Source organism: Schistocerca gregaria, unplaced genomic scaffold (genome assembly GCF_023897955.1).
Source record: "Schistocerca gregaria isolate iqSchGreg1 unplaced genomic scaffold, iqSchGreg1.2 ptg000318l, whole genome shotgun sequence".
Classification (NCBI taxonomy): domain Eukaryota; kingdom Metazoa; phylum Arthropoda; class Insecta; order Orthoptera; family Acrididae; genus Schistocerca; species Schistocerca gregaria.
Window position 1 is genome coordinate 314,647 of NW_026061796.1, and position 17,118 is coordinate 331,764.

Genomic DNA, 17,118 nt, shown 5'->3' on the forward strand with positions numbered 1-17,118 from the left:
CTTGAAATTGTTGGACAGAGTGAAGGTTCATTCCTTTTTAGGAATTGCAATTCAATCAGTCGAGTGCGGCAAAAGCAATGGCGCCGCGTTTCTTTTCAATGATCTCGCAGCTACTTGCAAGTATGTCCATCCCTTAAGACGCCAGAAAACTAGCGTCAGCGGCGCGTCAGTGGGAAGTCGGTGAAGTCGCCATTGGAGCCATAAGCCAGCAATTACGACATGCGAATCACTCGCACACGACGCAGCTGTATGACAATGCTCGTGCGTGGGTGCGGATAGCTCAGTCGGTAGAGCGTTAGGTTTTCAACCAAAGGGTCCTGGGTTCTAGTCCCTGTCGGGGCGAAAATTAATACACTTTCGTAACGTCTAATGTGCTGGCAGTGGAATCACTACAGAAAAGAGTGAGCCCATGCTGCCTTCTGCCATGAGATTGCTTGCAAAGGTGGGAGTTTCAGTTGTCGAGAGACGCTTCTGAGACGTGCAGTCGTGGCCGAGTGGTTAAGGCGTCTGACTTGAAATCAGATTCCCTCTGGGAGCGTAGGTTCGAGTCCTGCCGACTGCGGAAATTTTCTCGCTCTCAGAAGACGGACGTTCAGCTGCATCCTAGCAGTTGCGTCACTACTAAACACGTGGGCCGCCAGCAAGGTGCAGTGTTCTTGGCTCCAGGGTGCAGCGCTACAGTCGTGCCCAGAAGCCACAGCTCATCTCCTCGTCTCACAACCGTCCACCAGGTGTCAGTGCAAGTGTCGCCTCTCTGGGCAGTGCAGATGTGATTATTTTAGCTTGCAGACGATGACGTGTAGCAATTAATGAGCAAACGCAAGTCAAACGTTTTACCGCGTGTATCTGCTAGATACTGCCTCACACACGTTGGAGAGGCTCACTCCTTCCTCTGCCTCGTTCTCTGCACACTAGTTGCACGTGGCATCGATATAGCACAGCTTTTCTAGCGTCAGCGAAGTCAATATTACATGAATCGAGTCGACATGTTTGCTAGTTACGACGATGGAAGCAGAAGAAATGTGTGTGGTACTTTACTGCATCTGCTGTTCGCCTTTCGGCGTCCCTGTGTTCTTTCAGACGAAGATGACTGTGAAATTGGCAACGGGGCAGACGTGCAAAAGAGGGGCGCTGTACGTCAGCCGAAATAGCTCAGTTGGGAGAGCGTTAGACTGAAGATCTAAAGGTCCCTGGTTCGATCCCGGGTTTCGGCACGGCTTCGTTTTGAAGCCGACGCCAATGGAATTGCTCTGACTTTGTGATAATGTAACTAGAGCCGAGAACGGACATGACTCTCTTCTGTAACTGTTCTGGTTGTCTAGTGCTTGCCATAAGAGGAACACAGTAGGCAACTCTCTGAGAAGTAAGAAAATAAAAAAACGTCCTACCGACTGCGTTCCCTGTTTTGTGCCAGGAGGTGAAGAACGTCTCCAGCGGAACCGTGAAATGAGCGAAAACGTGGGAAACATTGCATTCGAAGTGCTTGTGAATTTTCCAATTGCCCGATGAGTGTCGACAAAACACGTAAATCCTCTACTCCAACGTATGAGACGTAACGACTGCTGCAGTTTGTTTTTGCATCGTGTGTCAACATTGTTCGATGGTCTGTTACGAGCTTTGCGCGATAAGTTTGCAGACAGCATTCAGGCGACGTTTAACTACTAACAGCTCCATGCAGCGATTGCACAACAGTAAAGGACATGAGTCAATGTGTCGTTGTGCATCGTGAGATGTTTCATAAGGCGTTGTGAGCCCGGTTAGCTCAGTCGGTAGAGCATTAGGCTTTTAACCTAAGGGTCCAGGGTTCAAGTCCCTGTTCGGGCGGAAATTTTAATAATTTGGTAGCGTTTCCTCTGGTAGTGGTGGAAACACTACGGAAAAGAATGCAGCAACGCCGTTTTCTGACACCACAGTGCTTTAAACGGTTCAATTTGCACGTGTCGGGAGAACGCTGCGTTCGGGGCAGCCGTGGCCGAGTGGTTAAGGCGTCTGACTCGAAAGTAGTTTCGAATCCCGCCGGCTGCGTGCGATTCTGCGTAAAGAGCAGCAAATACTTTCACACGCATGAATGAGCGTGCAAACCAATGACGCCATTCTAAACAAGACGAAAATTTCCGTTTAAGAATGCTGAGTTTCACGACGGCCGCTGCTTCCTGTGCCTACCGGTCCACCTCGCACTGACGATGTGACTGCAGGAAGCCGTCGCAGGCCCACGAGTGCGCCCCCGTCATTTTCTCGCGCCTTCGCCGAGTTCGTGAGTACACACACGTGCTTGAAATTGTTGGACAGAGTGAAGGTTCATTCCTTTTTAGGAATTGCAATTCAATCAGTCGAGTGCGGCAAAAGCAATGGCGCCGCGTTTCTTTTCAATGATCTCGCAGCTACTTGCAAGTATGTCCATCCCTTAAGACGCCAGAAAACTAGCGTCAGCGGCGCGTCAGTGGGAAGTCGGTGAAGTCGCCATTGGAGCCATAAGCCAGCAATTACGACATGCGAATCACTCGCACACGACGCAGCTGTATGACAATGCTCGTGCGTGGGTGCGGATAGCTCAGTCGGTAGAGCGTTAGGTTTTCAACCAAAGGGTCCTGGGTTCTAGTCCCTGTCGGGGCGAAAATTAATACACTTTCGTAACGTCTAATGTGCTGGCAGTGGAATCACTACAGAAAAGAGTGAGCCCATGCTGCCTTCTGCCATGAGATTGCTTGCAAAGGTGGGAGTTTCAGTTGTCGAGAGACGCTTCTGAGACGTGCAGTCGTGGCCGAGTGGTTAAGGCGTCTGACTTGAAATCAGATTCCCTCTGGGAGCGTAGGTTCGAGTCCTGCCGACTGCGGAAATTTTCTCGCTCTCAGAAGATGGACGTTCAGCTGCATCCTAGCAGTTGCGTCACTACTAAACACGTGGGCCGCCAGCAAGGTGCAGTGTTCTTGGCTCCAGGGTGCAGCGCTACAGTCGTGCCCAGAAGCCACAGCTCATCTCCTCGTCTCACAACCGTCCACCAGGTGTCAGTGCAAGTGTCGCCTCTCTGGGCAGTGCAGATGTGATTATTTTAGCTTGCAGACGATGACGTGTAGCAATTAATGAGCAAACGCAAGTCAAACGTTTTACCGCGTGTATCTGCTAGATACTGCCTCACACACGTTGGAGAGGCTCACTCCTTCCTCTGCCTCGTTCTCTGCACACTAGTTGCACGTGGCATCGATATAGCACAGCTTTTCTAGCGTCAGCGAAGTCAATATTACATGAATCGAGTCGACATGTTTGCTAGTTACGACGATGGAAGCAGAAGAAATGTGTGTGGTACTTTACTGCATCTGCTGTTCGCCTTTCGGCGTCCCTGTGTTCTTTCAGACGAAGATGACTGTGAAATTGGCAACGGGGCAGACGTGCAAAAGAGGGGCGCTGTACGTCAGCCGAAATAGCTCAGTTGGGAGAGCGTTAGACTGAAGATCTAAAGGTCCCTGGTTCGATCCCGGGTTTCGGCACGGCTTCGTTTTGAAGCCGACGCCAATGGAATTGCTCTGACTTTGTGATAATGTAACTAGAGCCGAGAACGGACATGACTCTCTTCTGTAACTGTTCTGGTTGTCTAGTGCTTGCCATAAGAGGAACACAGTAGGCAACTCTCTGAGAAGTAAGAAAATAAAAAAACGTCCTACCGACTGCGTTCCCTGTTTTGTGCCAGGAGGTGAAGAACGTCTCCAGCGGAACCGTGAAATGAGCGAAAACGTGGGAAACATTGCATTCGAAGTGCTTGTGAATTTTCCAATTGCCCGATGAGTGTCGACAAAACACGTAAATCCTCTACTCCAACGTATGAGACGTAACGACTGCTGCAGTTTGTTTTTGCATCGTGTGTCAACATTGTTCGATGGTCTGTTACGAGCTTTGCGCGATAAGTTTGCAGACAGCATTCAGGCGACGTTTAACTACTAACAGCTCCATGCAGCGATTGCACAACAGTAAAGGACATGAGTCAATGTGTCGTTGTGCATCGTGAGATGTTTCATAAGGCGTTGTGAGCCCGGATAGCTCAGTCGGTAGAGCATTAGGCTTTTAACCTAAGGGTCCAGGGTTCAAGTCCCTGTTCGGGCGGAAATTTTAATAATTTGGTAGCGTTTCCTCTGGTAGTGGTGGAAACACTACGGAAAAGAATGCAGCAACGCCGTTTTCTGACACCACAGTGCTTTAAACGGTTCAATTTGCACGTGTCGGGAGAACGCTGCGTTCGGGGCAGCCGTGGCCGAGTGGTTAAGGCGTCTGACTCGAAAGTAGTTTCGAATCCCGCCGGCTGCGTGCGATTCTGCGTAAAGAGCAGCAAATACTTTCACACGCATGAATGAGCGTGCAAACCAATGACGCCATTCTAAACAAGACGAAAATTTCCGTTTAAGAATGCTGAGTTTCACGACGGCCGCTGCTTCCTGTGCCTACCGGTCCACCTCGCACTGACGATGTGACTGCAGGAAGCCGTCGCAGGCCCACGAGTGCGCCCCCGTCATTTTCTCGCGCCTTCGCCGAGTTCGTGAGTACACACACGTGCTTGAAATTGTTGGACAGAGTGAAGGTTCATTCCTTTTTAGGAATTGCAATTCAATCAGTCGAGTGCGGCAAAAGCAATGGCGCCGCGTTTCTTTTCAATGATCTCGCAGCTACTTGCAAGTATGTCCATCCCTTAAGACGCCAGAAAACTAGCGTCAGCGGCGCGTCAGTGGGAAGTCGGTGAAGTCGCCATTGGAGCCATAAGCCAGCAATTACGACATGCGAATCACTCGCACACGACGCAGCTGTATGACAATGCTCGTGCGTGGGTGCGGATAGCTCAGTCGGTAGAGCGTTAGGTTTTCAACCAAAGGGTCCTGGGTTCTAGTCCCTGTCGGGGCGAAAATTAATACACTTTCGTAACGTCTAATGTGCTGGCAGTGGAATCACTACAGAAAAGAGTGAGCCCATGCTGCCTTCTGCCATGAGATTGCTTGCAAAGGTGGGAGTTTCAGTTGTCGAGAGACGCTTCTGAGACGTGCAGTCGTGGCCGAGTGGTTAAGGCGTCTGACTTGAAATCAGATTCCCTCTGGGAGCGTAGGTTCGAGTCCTGCCGACTGCGGAAATTTTCTCGCTCTCAGAAGACGGACGTTCAGCTGCATCCTAGCAGTTGCGTCACTACTAAACACGTGGGCCGCCAGCAAGGTGCAGTGTTCTTGGCTCCAGGGTGCAGCGCTACAGTCGTGCCCAGAAGCCACAGCTCATCTCCTCGTCTCACAACCGTCCACCAGGTGTCAGTGCAAGTGTCGCCTCTCTGGGCAGTGCAGATGTGATTATTTTAGCTTGCAGACGATGACGTGTAGCAATTAATGAGCAAACGCAAGTCAAACGTTTTACCGCGTGTATCTGCTAGATACTGCCTCACACACGTTGGAGAGGCTCACTCCTTCCTCTGCCTCGTTCTCTGCACACTAGTTGCACGTGGCATCGATATAGCACAGCTTTTCTAGCGTCAGCGAAGTCAATATTACATGAATCGAGTCGACATGTTTGCTAGTTACGACGATGGAAGCAGAAGAAATGTGTGTGGTACTTTACTGCATCTGCTGTTCGCCTTTCGGCGTCCCTGTGTTCTTTCAGACGAAGATGACTGTGAAATTGGCAACGGGGCAGACGTGCAAAAGAGGGGCGCTGTACGTCAGCCGAAATAGCTCAGTTGGGAGAGCGTTAGACTGAAGATCTAAAGGTCCCTGGTTCGATCCCGGGTTTCGGCACGGCTTCGTTTTGAAGCCGACGCCAATGGAATTGCTCTGACTTTGTGATAATGTAACTAGAGCCGAGAACGGACATGACTCTCTTCTGTAACTGTTCTGGTTGTCTAGTGCTTGCCATAAGAGGAACACATTAGGCAACTCTCTGAGAAGTAAGAAAATAAAAAAACGTCCTACCGACTGCGTTCCCTGTTTTGTGCCAGGAGGTGAAGAACGTCTCCAGCGGAACCGTGAAATGAGCGAAAACGTGGGAAACATTGCATTCGAAGTGCTTGTGAATTTTCCAATTGCCCGATGAGTGTCGACAAAACACGTAAATCCTCTACTCCAACGTATGAGACGTAACGACTGCTGCAGTTTGTTTTTGCATCGTGTGTCAACATTGTTCGATGGTCTGTTACGAGCTTTGCGCGATAAGTTTGCAGACAGCATTCAGGCGACGTTTAACTACTAACAGCTCCATGCAGCGATTGCACAACAGTAAAGGACATGAGTCAATGTGTCGTTGTGCATCGTGAGATGTTTCATAAGGCGTTGTGAGCCCGGATAGCTCAGTCGGTGGAGCATTAGGCTTTTAACCTAAGGGTCCAGGGTTCAAGTCCCTGTTCGGGCGGAAATTTTAATAATTTGGTAGCGTTTCCTCTGGTAGTGGTGGAAACACTACGGAAAAGAATGCAGCAACGCCGTTTTCTGACACCACAGTGCTTTAAACGGTTCAATTTGCACGTGTCGGGAGAACGCTGCGTTCGGGGCAGCCGTGGCCGAGTGGTTAAGGCGTCTGACTCGAAAGTAGTTTCGAATCCCGCCGGCTGCGTGCGATTCTGCGTAAAGAGCAGCAAATACTTTCACACGCATGAATGAGCGTGCAAACCAATGACGCCATTCTAAACAAGACGAAAATTTCCGTTTAAGAATGCTGAGTTTCACGACGGCCGCTGCTTCCTGTGCCTACCGGTCCACCTCGCACTGACGATGTGACTGCAGGAAGCCGTCGCAGGCCCACGAGTGCGCCCCCGTCATTTTCTCGCGCCTTCGCCGAGTTCGTGAGTACACACACGTGCTTGAAATTGTTGGACAGAGTGAAGGTTCATTCCTTTTTAGGAATTGCAATTCAATCAGTCGAGTGCGGCAAAAGCAATGGCGCCGCGTTTCTTTTCAATGATCTCGCAGCTACTTGCAAGTATGTCCATCCCTTAAGACGCCAGAAAACTAGCGTCAGCGGCGCGTCAGTGGGAAGTCGGTGAAGTCGCCATTGGAGCCATAAGCCAGCAATTACGACATGCGAATCACTCGCACACGACGCAGCTGTATGACAATGCTCGTGCGTGGGTGCGGATAGCTCAGTCGGTAGAGCGTTAGGTTTTCAACCAAAGGGTCCTGGGTTCTAGTCCCTGTCGGGGCGAAAATTAATACACTTTCGTAACGTCTAATGTGCTGGCAGTGGAATCACTACAGAAAAGAGTGAGCCCATGCTGCCTTCTGCCATGAGATTGCTTGCAAAGGTGGGAGTTTCAGTTGTCGAGAGACGCTTCTGAGACGTGCAGTCGTGGCCGAGTGGTTAAGGCGTCTGACTTGAAATCAGATTCCCTCTGGGAGCGTAGGTTCGAGTCCTGCCGACTGCGGAAATTTTCTCGCTCTCAGAAGACGGACGTTCAGCTGCATCCTAGCAGTTGCGTCACTACTAAACACGTGGGCCGCCAGCAAGGTGCAGTGTTCTTGGCTCCAGGGTACAGCGCTACAGTCGTGCCCAGAAGCCACAGCTCATCTCCTCGTCTCACAACCGTCCACCAGGTGTCAGTGCAAGTGTCGCCTCTCTGGGCAGTGCAGATGTGATTATTTTAGCTTGCAGACGATGACGTGTAGCAATTAATGAGCAAACGCAAGTCAAACGTTTTACCGCGTGTATCTGCTAGATACTGCCTCACACACGTTGGAGAGGCTCACTCCTTCCTCTGCCTCGTTCTCTGCACACTAGTTGCACGTGGCATCGATATAGCACAGCTTTTCTAGCGTCAGCGAAGTCAATATTACATGAATCGAGTCGACATGTTTGCTAGTTACGACGATGGAAGCAGAAGAAATGTGTGTGGTACTTTACTGCATCTGCTGTTCGCCTTTCGGCGTCCCTGTGTTCTTTCAGACGAAGATGACTGTGAAATTGGCAACGGGGCAGACGTGCAAAAGAGGGGCGCTGTACGTCAGCCGAAATAGCTCAGTTGGGAGAGCGTTAGACTGAAGATCTAAAGGTCCCTGGTTCGATCCCGGGTTTCGGCACGGCTTCGTTTTGAAGCCGACGCCAATGGAATTGCTCTGACTTTGTGATAATGTAACTAGAGCCGAGAACGGACATGACTCTCTTCTGTAACTGTTCTGGTTGTCTAGTGCTTGCCATAAGAGGAACACAGTAGGCAACTCTCTGAGAAGTAAGAAAATAAAAAAACGTCCTACCGACTGCGTTCCCTGTTTTGTGCCAGGAGGTGAAGAACGTCTCCAGCGGAACCGTGAAATGAGCGAAAACGTGGGAAACATTGCATTCGAAGTGCTTGTGAATTTTCCAATTGCCCGATGAGTGTCGACAAAACACGTAAATCCTCTACTCCAACTTATGAGACGTAACGACTGCTGCAGTTTGTTTTTGCATCGTGTGTCAACATTGTTCGATGGTCTGTTACGAGCTTTGCGCGATAAGTTTGCAGACAGCATTCAGGCGACGTTTAACTACTAACAGCTCCATGCAGCGATTGCACAACAGTAAAGGACATGAGTCAATGTGTCGTTGTGCATCGTGAGATGTTTCATAAGGCGTTGTGAGCCCGGATAGCTCAGTCGGTAGAGCATTAGGCTTTTAACCTAAGGGTCCAGGGTTCAAGTCCCTGTTCGGGCGGAAATTTTAATAATTTGGTAGCGTTTCCTCTGGTAGTGGTGGAAACACTACGGAAAAGAATGCAGCAACGCCGTTTTCTGACACCACAGTGCTTTAAACGGTTCAATTTGCACGTGTCGGGAGAACGCTGCGTTCGGGGCAGCCGTGGCCGAGTGGTTAAGGCGTCTGACTCGAAAGTAGTTTCGAATCCCGCCGGCTGCGTGCGATTCTGCGTAAAGAGCAGCAAATACTTTCACACGCATGAATGAGCGTGCAAACCAATGACGCCATTCTAAACAAGACGAAAATTTCCGTTTAAGAATGCTGAGTTTCACGACGGCCGCTGCTTCCTGTGCCTACCGGTCCACCTCGCACTGACGATGTGACTGCAGGAAGCCGTCGCAGGCCCACGAGTGCGCCCCCGTCATTTTCTCGCGCCTTCGCCGAGTTCGTGAGTACACACACGTGCTTGAAATTGTTGGACAGAGTGAAGGTTCATTCCTTTTTAGGAATTGCAATTCAATCAGTCGAGTGCGGCAAAAGCAATGGCGCCGCGTTTCTTTTCAATGATCTCGCAGCTACTTGCAAGTATGTCCATCCCTTAAGACGCCAGAAAACTAGCGTCAGCGGCGCGTCAGTGGGAAGTCGGTGAAGTCGCCATTGGAGCCATAAGCCAGCAATTACGACATGCGAATCACTCGCACACGACGCAGCTGTATGACAATGCTCGTGCGTGGGTGCGGATAGCTCAGTCGGTAGAGCGTTAGGTTTTCAACCAAAGGGTCCTGGGTTCTAGTCCCTGTCGGGGCGAAAATTAATACACTTTCGTAACGTCTAATGTGCTGGCAGTGGAATCACTACAGAAAAGAGTGAGCCCATGCTGCCTTCTGCCATGAGATTGCTTGCAAAGGTGGGAGTTTCAGTTGTCGAGAGACGCTTCTGAGACGTGCAGTCGTGGCCGAGTGGTTAAGGCGTCTGACTTGAAATCAGATTCCCTCTGGGAGCGTAGGTTCGAGTCCTGCCGACTGCGGAAATTTTCTCGCTCTCAGAAGATGGACGTTCAGCTGCATCCTAGCAGTTGCGTCACTACTAAACACGTGGGCCGCCAGCAAGGTGCAGTGTTCTTGGCTCCAGGGTGCAGCGCTACAGTCGTGCCCAGAAGCCACAGCTCATCTCCTCGTCTCACAACCGTCCACCAGGTGTCAGTGCAAGTGTCGCCTCTCTGGGCAGTGCAGATGTGATTATTTTAGCTTGCAGACGATGACGTGTAGCAATTAATGAGCAAACGCAAGTCAAACGTTTTACCGCGTGTATCTGCTAGATACTGCCTCACACACGTTGGAGAGGCTCACTCCTTCCTCTGCCTCGTTCTCTGCACACTAGTTGCACGTGGCATCGATATAGCACAGCTTTTCTAGCGTCAGCGAAGTCAATATTACATGAATCGAGTCGACATGTTTGCTAGTTACGACGATGGAAGCAGAAGAAATGTGTGTGGTACTTTACTGCATCTGCTGTTCGCCTTTCGGCGTCCCTGTGTTCTTTCAGACGAAGATGACTGTGAAATTGGCAACGGGGCAGACGTGCAAAAGAGGGGCGCTGTACGTCAGCCGAAATAGCTCAGTTGGGAGAGCGTTAGACTGAAGATCTAAAGGTCCCTGGTTCGATCCCGGGTTTCGGCACGGCTTCGTTTTGAAGCCGACGCCAATGGAATTGCTCTGACTTTGTGATAATGTAACTAGAGCCGAGAACGGACATGACTCTCTTCTGTAACTGTTCTGGTTGTCTAGTGCTTGCCATAAGAGGAACACAGTAGGCAACTCTCTGAGAAGTAAGAAAATAAAAAAACGTCCTACCGACTGCGTTCCCTGTTTTGTGCCAGGAGGTGAAGAACGTCTCCAGCGGAACCGTGAAATGAGCGAAAACGTGGGAAACATTGCATTCGAAGTGCTTGTGAATTTTCCAATTGCCCGATGAGTGTCGACAAAACACGTAAATCCTCTACTCCAACGTATGAGACGTAACGACTGCTGCAGTTTGTTTTTGCATCGTGTGTCAACATTGTTCGATGGTCTGTTACGAGCTTTGCGCGATAAGTTTGCAGACAGCATTCAGGCGACGTTTAACTACTAACAGCTCCATGCAGCGATTGCACAACAGTAAAGGACATGAGTCAATGTGTCGTTGTGCATCGTGAGATGTTTCATAAGGCGTTGTGAGCCCGGATAGCTCAGTCGGTAGAGCATTAGGCTTTTAACCTAAGGGTCCAGGGTTCAAGTCCCTGTTCGGGCGGAAATTTTAATAATTTGGTAGCGTTTCCTCTGGTAGTGGTGGAAACACTACGGAAAAGAATGCAGCAACGCCGTTTTCTGACACCACAGTGCTTTAAACGGTTCAATTTGCACGTGTCGGGAGAACGCTGCGTTCGGGGCAGCCGTGGCCGAGTGGTTAAGGCGTCTGACTCGAAAGTAGTTTCGAATCCCGCCGGCTGCGTGCGATTCTGCGTAAAGAGCAGCAAATACTTTCACACGCATGAATGAGCGTGCAAACCAATGACGCCATTCTAAACAAGACGAAAATTTCCGTTTAAGAATGCTGAGTTTCACGACGGCCGCTGCTTCCTGTGCCTACCGGTCCACCTCGCACTGACGATGTGACTGCAGGAAGCCGTCGCAGGCCCACGAGTGCGCCCCCGTCATTTTCTCGCGCCTTCGCCGAGTTCGTGAGTACACACACGTGCTTGAAATTGTTGGACAGAGTGAAGGTTCATTCCTTTTTAGGAATTGCAATTCAATCAGTCGAGTGCGGCAAAAGCAATGGCGCCGCGTTTCTTTTCAATGATCTCGCAGCTACTTGCAAGTATGTCCATCCCTTAAGACGCCAGAAAACTAGCGTCAGCGGCGCGTCAGTGGGAAGTCGGTGAAGTCGCCATTGGAGCCATAAGCCAGCAATTACGACATGCGAATCACTCGCACACGACGCAGCTGTATGACAATGCTCGTGCGTGGGTGCGGATAGCTCAGTCGGTAGAGCGTTAGGTTTTCAACCAAAGGGTCCTGGGTTCTAGTCCCTGTCGGGGCGAAAATTAATACACTTTCGTAACGTCTAATGTGCTGGCAGTGGAATCACTACAGAAAAGAGTGAGCCCATGCTGCCTTCTGCCATGAGATTGCTTGCAAAGGTGGGAGTTTCAGTTGTCGAGAGACGCTTCTGAGACGTGCAGTCGTGACCGAGTGGTTAAGGCGTCTGACTTGAAATCAGATTCCCTCTGGGAGCGTAGGTTCGAGTCCTGCCGACTGCGGAAATTTTCTCGCTCTCAGAAGACGGACGTTCAGCTGCATCCTAGCAGTTGCGTCACTACTAAACACGTGGGCCGCCAGCAAGGTGCAGTGTTCTTGGCTCCAGGGTACAGCGCTACAGTCGTGCCCAGAAGCCACAGCTCATCTCCTCGTCTCACAACCGTCCACCAGGTGTCAGTGCAAGTGTCGCCTCTCTGGGCAGTGCAGATGTGATTATTTTAGCTTGCAGACGATGACGTGTAGCAATTAATGAGCAAACGCAAGTCAAACGTTTTACCGCGTGTATCTGCTAGATACTGCCTCACACACGTTGGAGAGGCTCACTCCTTCCTCTGCCTCGTTCTCTGCACACTAGTTGCACGTGGCATCGATATAGCACAGCTTTTCTAGCGTCAGCGAAGTCAATATTACATGAATCGAGTCGACATGTTTGCTAGTTACGACGATGGAAGCAGAAGAAATGTGTGTGGTACTTTACTGCATCTGCTGTTCGCCTTTCGGCGTCCCTGTGTTCTTTCAGACGAAGATGACTGTGAAATTGGCAACGGGGCAGACGTGCAAAAGAGGGGCGCTGTACGTCAGCCGAAATAGCTCAGTTGGGAGAGCGTTAGACTGAAGATCTAAAGGTCCCTGGTTCGATCCCGGGTTTCGGCACGGCTTCGTTTTGAAGCCGACGCCAATGGAATTGCTCTGACTTTGTGATAATGTAACTAGAGCCGAGAACGGACATGACTCTCTTCTGTAACTGTTCTGGTTGTCTAGTGCTTGCCATAAGAGGAACACAGTAGGCAACTCTCTGAGAAGTAAGAAAATAAAAAAACGTCCTACCGACTGCGTTCCCTGTTTTGTGCCAGGAGGTGAAGAACGTCTCCAGCGGAACCGTGAAATGAGCGAAAACGTGGGAAACATTGCATTCGAAGTGCTTGTGAATTTTCCAATTGCCCGATGAGTGTCGACAAAACACGTAAATCCTCTACTCCAACTTATGAGACGTAACGACTGCTGCAGTTTGTTTTTGCATCGTGTGTCAACATTGTTCGATGGTCTGTTACGAGCTTTGCGCGATAAGTTTGCAGACAGCATTCAGGCGACGTTTAACTACTAACAGCTCCATGCAGCGATTGCACAACAGTAAAGGACATGAGTCAATGTGTCGTTGTGCAACGTGAGATGTTTCATAAGGCGTTGTGAGCCCGGATAGCTCAGTCGGTAGAGCATTAGGCTTTTAACCTAAGGGTCCAGGGTTCAAGTCCCTGTTCGGGCGGAAATTTTAATAATTTGGTAGCGTTTCCTCTGGTAGTGGTGGAAACACTACGGAAAAGAATGCAGCAACGCCGTTTTCTGACACCACAGTGCTTTAAACGGTTCAATTTGCACGTGTCGGGAGAACGCTGCGTTCGGGGCAGCCGTGGCCGAGTGGTTAAGGCGTCTGACTCGAAAGTAGTTTCGAATCCCGCCGGCTGCGTGCGATTCTGCGTAAAGAGCAGCAAATACTTTCACACGCATGAATGAGCGTGCAAACCAATGACGCCATTCTAAACAAGACGAAAATTTCCGTTTAAGAATGCTGAGTTTCACGACGGCCGCTGCTTCCTGTGCCTACCGGTCCACCTCGCACTGACGATGTGACTGCAGGAAGCCGTCGCAGGCCCACGAGTGCGCCCCCGTCATTTTCTCGCGCCTTCGCCGAGTTCGTGAGTACACACACGTGCTTGAAATTGTTGGACAGAGTGAAGGTTCATTCCTTTTTAGGAATTGCAATTCAATCAGTCGAGTGCGGCAAAAGCAATGGCGCCGCGTTTCTTTTCAATGATCTCGCAGCTACTTGCAAGTATGTCCATCCCTTAAGACGCCAGAAAACTAGCGTCAGCGGCGCGTCAGTGGGAAGTCGGTGAAGTCGCCATTGGAGCCATAAGCCAGCAATTACGACATGCGAATCACTCGCACACGACGCAGCTGTATGACAATGCTCGTGCGTGGGTGCGGATAGCTCAGTCGGTAGAGCGTTAGGTTTTCAACCAAAGGGTCCTGGGTTCTAGTCCCTGTCGGGGCGAAAATTAATACACTTTCGTAACGTCTAATGTGCTGGCAGTGGAATCACTACAGAAAAGAGTGAGCCCATGCTGCCTTCTGCCATGAGATTGCTTGCAAAGGTGGGAGTTTCAGTTGTCGAGAGACGCTTCTGAGACGTGCAGTCGTGGCCGAGTGGTTAAGGCGTCTGACTTGAAATCAGATTCCCTCTGGGAGCGTAGGTTCGAGTCCTGCCGACTGCGGAAATTTTCTCGCTCTCAGAAGATGGACGTTCAGCTGCATCCTAGCAGTTGCGTCACTACTAAACACGTGGGCCGCCAGCAAGGTGCAGTGTTCTTGGCTCCAGGGTGCAGCGCTACAGTCGTGCCCAGAAGCCACAGCTCATCTCCTCGTCTCACAACCGTCCACCAGGTGTCAGTGCAAGTGTCGCCTCTCTGGGCAGTGCAGATGTGATTATTTTAGCTTGCAGACGATGACGTGTAGCAATTAATGAGCAAACGCAAGTCAAACGTTTTACCGCGTGTATCTGCTAGATACTGCCTCACACACGTTGGAGAGGCTCACTCCTTCCTCTGCCTCGTTCTCTGCACACTAGTTGCACGTGGCATCGATATAGCACAGCTTTTCTAGCGTCAGCGAAGTCAATATTACATGAATCGAGTCGACATGTTTGCTAGTTACGACGATGGAAGCAGAAGAAATGTGTGTGGTACTTTACTGCATCTGCTGTTCGCCTTTCGGCGTCCCTGTGTTCTTTCAGACGAAGATGACTGTGAAATTGGCAACGGGGCAGACGTGCAAAAGAGGGGCGCTGTACGTCAGCCGAAATAGCTCAGTTGGGAGAGCGTTAGACTGAAGATCTAAAGGTCCCTGGTTCGATCCCGGGTTTCGGCACGGCTTCGTTTTGAAGCCGACGCCAATGGAATTGCTCTGACTTTGTGATAATGTAACTAGAGCCGAGAACGGACATGACTCTCTTCTGTAACTGTTCTGGTTGTCTAGTGCTTGCCATAAGAGGAACACAGTAGGCAACTCTCTGAGAAGTAAGAAAATAAAAAAACGTCCTACCGACTGCGTTCCCTGTTTTGTGCCAGGAGGTGAAGAACGTCTCCAGCGGAACCGTGAAATGAGCGAAAACGTGGGAAACATTGCATTCGAAGTGCTTGTGAATTTTCCAATTGCCCGATGAGTGTCGACAAAACACGTAAATCCTCTACTCCAACGTATGAGACGTAACGACTGCTGCAGTTTGTTTTTGCATCGTGTGTCAACATTGTTCGATGGTCTGTTACGAGCTTTGCGCGATAAGTTTGCAGACAGCATTCAGGCGACGTTTAACTACTAACAGCTCCATGCAGCGATTGCACAACAGTAAAGGACATGAGTCAATGTGTCGTTGTGCATCGTGAGATGTTTCGTAAGGCGTTGTGAGCCCGGATAGCTCAGTCGGTAGAGCATTAGGCTTTTAACCTAAGGGTCCAGGGTTCAAGTCCCTGTTCGGGCGGAAATTTTAATAATTTGGTAGCGTTTCCTCTGGTAGTGGTGGAAACACTACGGAAAAGAATGCAGCAACGCCGTTTTCTGACACCACAGTGCTTTAAACGGTTCAATTTGCACGTGTCGGGAGAACGCTGCGTTCGGGGCAGCCGTGGCCGAGTGGTTAAGGCGTCTGACTCGAAAGTAGTTTCGAATCCCGCCGGCTGCGTGCGATTCTGCGTAAAGAGCAGCAAATACTTTCACACGTATGAATGAGCGTGCAAACCAATGACGCCATTCTAAACAAGACGAAAATTTCCGTTTAAGAATGCTGAGTTTCACGACGGCCGCTGCTTCCTGTGCCTACCGGTCCACCTCGCACTGACGATGTGACTGCAGGAAGCCGTCGCAGGCCCACGAGTGCGCCCCCGTCATTTTCTCGCGCCTTCGCCGAGTTCGTGAGTACACACACGTGCTTGAAATTGTTGGACAGAGTGAAGGTTCATTCCTTTTTAGGAATTGCAATTCAATCAGTCGAGTGCGGCAAAAGCAATGGCGCCGCGTTTCTTTTCAATGATCTCGCAGCTACTTGCAAGTATGTCCATCCTTTAAGACGCCAGAAAACTAGCGTCAGCGGCGCGTCAGTGGGAAGTCGGTGAAGTCGCCATTGGAGCCATAAGCCAGCAATTACGACATGCGAATCACTCGCACACGACGCAGCTGTATGACAATGCTCGTGCGTGGGTGCGGATAGCTCAGTCGGTAGAGCGTTAGGTTTTCAACCAAAGGGTCCTGGGTTCTAGTCCCTGTCGGGGCGAAAATTAATACACTTTCGTAACGTCTAATGTGCTGGCAGTGGAATCACTACAGAAAAGAGTGAGCCCATGCTGCCTTCTGCCATGAGATTGCTTGCAAAGGTGGGAGTTTCAGTTGTCGAGAGACGCTTCTGAGACGTGCAGTCGTGGCCGAGTGGTTAAGGCGTCTGACTTGAAATCAGATTCCCTCTGGGAGCGTAGGTTCGAGTCCTGCCGACTGCGGAAATTTTCTCGCTCTCAGAAGATGGACGTTCAGCTGCATCCTAGCAGTTGCGTCACTACTAAACACGTGGGCCGCCAGCAAGGTGCAGTGTTCTTGGCTCCAGGGTGCAGCGCTACAGTCGTGCCCAGAAGCCACAGCTCATCTCCTCGTCTCACAACCGTCCACCAGGTGTCAGTGCAAGTGTCGCCTCTCTGGGCAGTGCAGATGTGATTATTTTAGCTTGCAGACGATGACGTGTAGCAATTAATGAGCAAACGCAAGTCAAACGTTTTACCGCGTGTATCTGCTAGATACTGCCTCACACACGTTGGAGAGGCTCACTCCTTCCTCTGCCTCGTTCTCTGCACACTAGTTGCACGTGGCATCGATATAGCACAGCTTTTCTAGCGTCAGCGAAGTCAATATTACATGAATCGAGTCGACATGTTTGCTAGTTACGACGATGGAAGCAGAAGAAATGTGTGTGGTACTTTACTGCATCTGCTGTTCGCCTTTCGGCGTCCCTGTGTTCTTTCAGACGAAGATGACTGTGAAATTGGCAACGGGGCAGACGTGCAAAAGAGGGGCGCTGTACGTCAGCCGAAATAGCTCAGTTGGGAGAGCGTTAGACTGAAGATCTAAAGGTCCCTGGTTCGATCCCGGGTTTCGGCACGGCTTC

General features: G+C 50.4%; 23 non-coding genes across 23 annotated transcripts; all 23 read left to right on the forward strand.

Annotated features, from left to right (window-relative positions):
- Positions 1–480: 480 nt before the first annotated feature.
- Trnas-uga (transfer RNA serine (anticodon UGA)) lies at positions 481–562 on the forward strand. The gene has a single exon. It is a non-coding gene; the product is annotated as a tRNA-Ser (tRNA).
- A 579-nt stretch (positions 563–1,141) lies between these two features.
- Positions 1,142–1,214, forward strand: Trnaf-gaa (transfer RNA phenylalanine (anticodon GAA)). Its single transcript has one exon. It is a non-coding gene; the product is annotated as a tRNA-Phe (tRNA).
- Positions 1,215–1,751: 537 nt separating this feature from the next.
- On the forward strand, positions 1,752–1,824 carry Trnak-uuu (transfer RNA lysine (anticodon UUU)). The gene has a single exon. It is a non-coding gene; the product is annotated as a tRNA-Lys (tRNA).
- A 927-nt stretch (positions 1,825–2,751) lies between these two features.
- Positions 2,752–2,833, forward strand: Trnas-uga (transfer RNA serine (anticodon UGA)). Its single transcript has one exon. It is a non-coding gene; the product is annotated as a tRNA-Ser (tRNA).
- A 579-nt stretch (positions 2,834–3,412) lies between these two features.
- On the forward strand, positions 3,413–3,485 carry Trnaf-gaa (transfer RNA phenylalanine (anticodon GAA)). The gene has a single exon. It is a non-coding gene; the product is annotated as a tRNA-Phe (tRNA).
- Positions 3,486–4,022: 537 nt separating this feature from the next.
- Trnak-uuu (transfer RNA lysine (anticodon UUU)) lies at positions 4,023–4,095 on the forward strand. The gene has a single exon. It is a non-coding gene; the product is annotated as a tRNA-Lys (tRNA).
- A 927-nt stretch (positions 4,096–5,022) lies between these two features.
- Trnas-uga (transfer RNA serine (anticodon UGA)) lies at positions 5,023–5,104 on the forward strand. Its single transcript has one exon. It is a non-coding gene; the product is annotated as a tRNA-Ser (tRNA).
- A 579-nt stretch (positions 5,105–5,683) lies between these two features.
- Trnaf-gaa (transfer RNA phenylalanine (anticodon GAA)) lies at positions 5,684–5,756 on the forward strand. The gene has a single exon. It is a non-coding gene; the product is annotated as a tRNA-Phe (tRNA).
- A 537-nt stretch (positions 5,757–6,293) lies between these two features.
- Trnak-uuu (transfer RNA lysine (anticodon UUU)) lies at positions 6,294–6,366 on the forward strand. Its single transcript has one exon. It is a non-coding gene; the product is annotated as a tRNA-Lys (tRNA).
- Positions 6,367–7,293: 927 nt separating this feature from the next.
- Positions 7,294–7,375, forward strand: Trnas-uga (transfer RNA serine (anticodon UGA)). The gene has a single exon. It is a non-coding gene; the product is annotated as a tRNA-Ser (tRNA).
- Positions 7,376–7,954: 579 nt separating this feature from the next.
- On the forward strand, positions 7,955–8,027 carry Trnaf-gaa (transfer RNA phenylalanine (anticodon GAA)). The gene has a single exon. It is a non-coding gene; the product is annotated as a tRNA-Phe (tRNA).
- A 537-nt stretch (positions 8,028–8,564) lies between these two features.
- On the forward strand, positions 8,565–8,637 carry Trnak-uuu (transfer RNA lysine (anticodon UUU)). The gene has a single exon. It is a non-coding gene; the product is annotated as a tRNA-Lys (tRNA).
- Positions 8,638–9,564: 927 nt separating this feature from the next.
- Trnas-uga (transfer RNA serine (anticodon UGA)) lies at positions 9,565–9,646 on the forward strand. Its single transcript has one exon. It is a non-coding gene; the product is annotated as a tRNA-Ser (tRNA).
- Positions 9,647–10,225: 579 nt separating this feature from the next.
- On the forward strand, positions 10,226–10,298 carry Trnaf-gaa (transfer RNA phenylalanine (anticodon GAA)). Its single transcript has one exon. It is a non-coding gene; the product is annotated as a tRNA-Phe (tRNA).
- Positions 10,299–10,835: 537 nt separating this feature from the next.
- Trnak-uuu (transfer RNA lysine (anticodon UUU)) lies at positions 10,836–10,908 on the forward strand. The gene has a single exon. It is a non-coding gene; the product is annotated as a tRNA-Lys (tRNA).
- Positions 10,909–11,835: 927 nt separating this feature from the next.
- Trnas-uga (transfer RNA serine (anticodon UGA)) lies at positions 11,836–11,917 on the forward strand. Its single transcript has one exon. It is a non-coding gene; the product is annotated as a tRNA-Ser (tRNA).
- Positions 11,918–12,496: 579 nt separating this feature from the next.
- Positions 12,497–12,569, forward strand: Trnaf-gaa (transfer RNA phenylalanine (anticodon GAA)). The gene has a single exon. It is a non-coding gene; the product is annotated as a tRNA-Phe (tRNA).
- A 537-nt stretch (positions 12,570–13,106) lies between these two features.
- Trnak-uuu (transfer RNA lysine (anticodon UUU)) lies at positions 13,107–13,179 on the forward strand. Its single transcript has one exon. It is a non-coding gene; the product is annotated as a tRNA-Lys (tRNA).
- A 927-nt stretch (positions 13,180–14,106) lies between these two features.
- On the forward strand, positions 14,107–14,188 carry Trnas-uga (transfer RNA serine (anticodon UGA)). Its single transcript has one exon. It is a non-coding gene; the product is annotated as a tRNA-Ser (tRNA).
- A 579-nt stretch (positions 14,189–14,767) lies between these two features.
- Positions 14,768–14,840, forward strand: Trnaf-gaa (transfer RNA phenylalanine (anticodon GAA)). The gene has a single exon. It is a non-coding gene; the product is annotated as a tRNA-Phe (tRNA).
- A 537-nt stretch (positions 14,841–15,377) lies between these two features.
- On the forward strand, positions 15,378–15,450 carry Trnak-uuu (transfer RNA lysine (anticodon UUU)). The gene has a single exon. It is a non-coding gene; the product is annotated as a tRNA-Lys (tRNA).
- A 927-nt stretch (positions 15,451–16,377) lies between these two features.
- Trnas-uga (transfer RNA serine (anticodon UGA)) lies at positions 16,378–16,459 on the forward strand. Its single transcript has one exon. It is a non-coding gene; the product is annotated as a tRNA-Ser (tRNA).
- A 579-nt stretch (positions 16,460–17,038) lies between these two features.
- Trnaf-gaa (transfer RNA phenylalanine (anticodon GAA)) lies at positions 17,039–17,111 on the forward strand. Its single transcript has one exon. It is a non-coding gene; the product is annotated as a tRNA-Phe (tRNA).
- Positions 17,112–17,118: the final 7 nt, after the last annotated feature.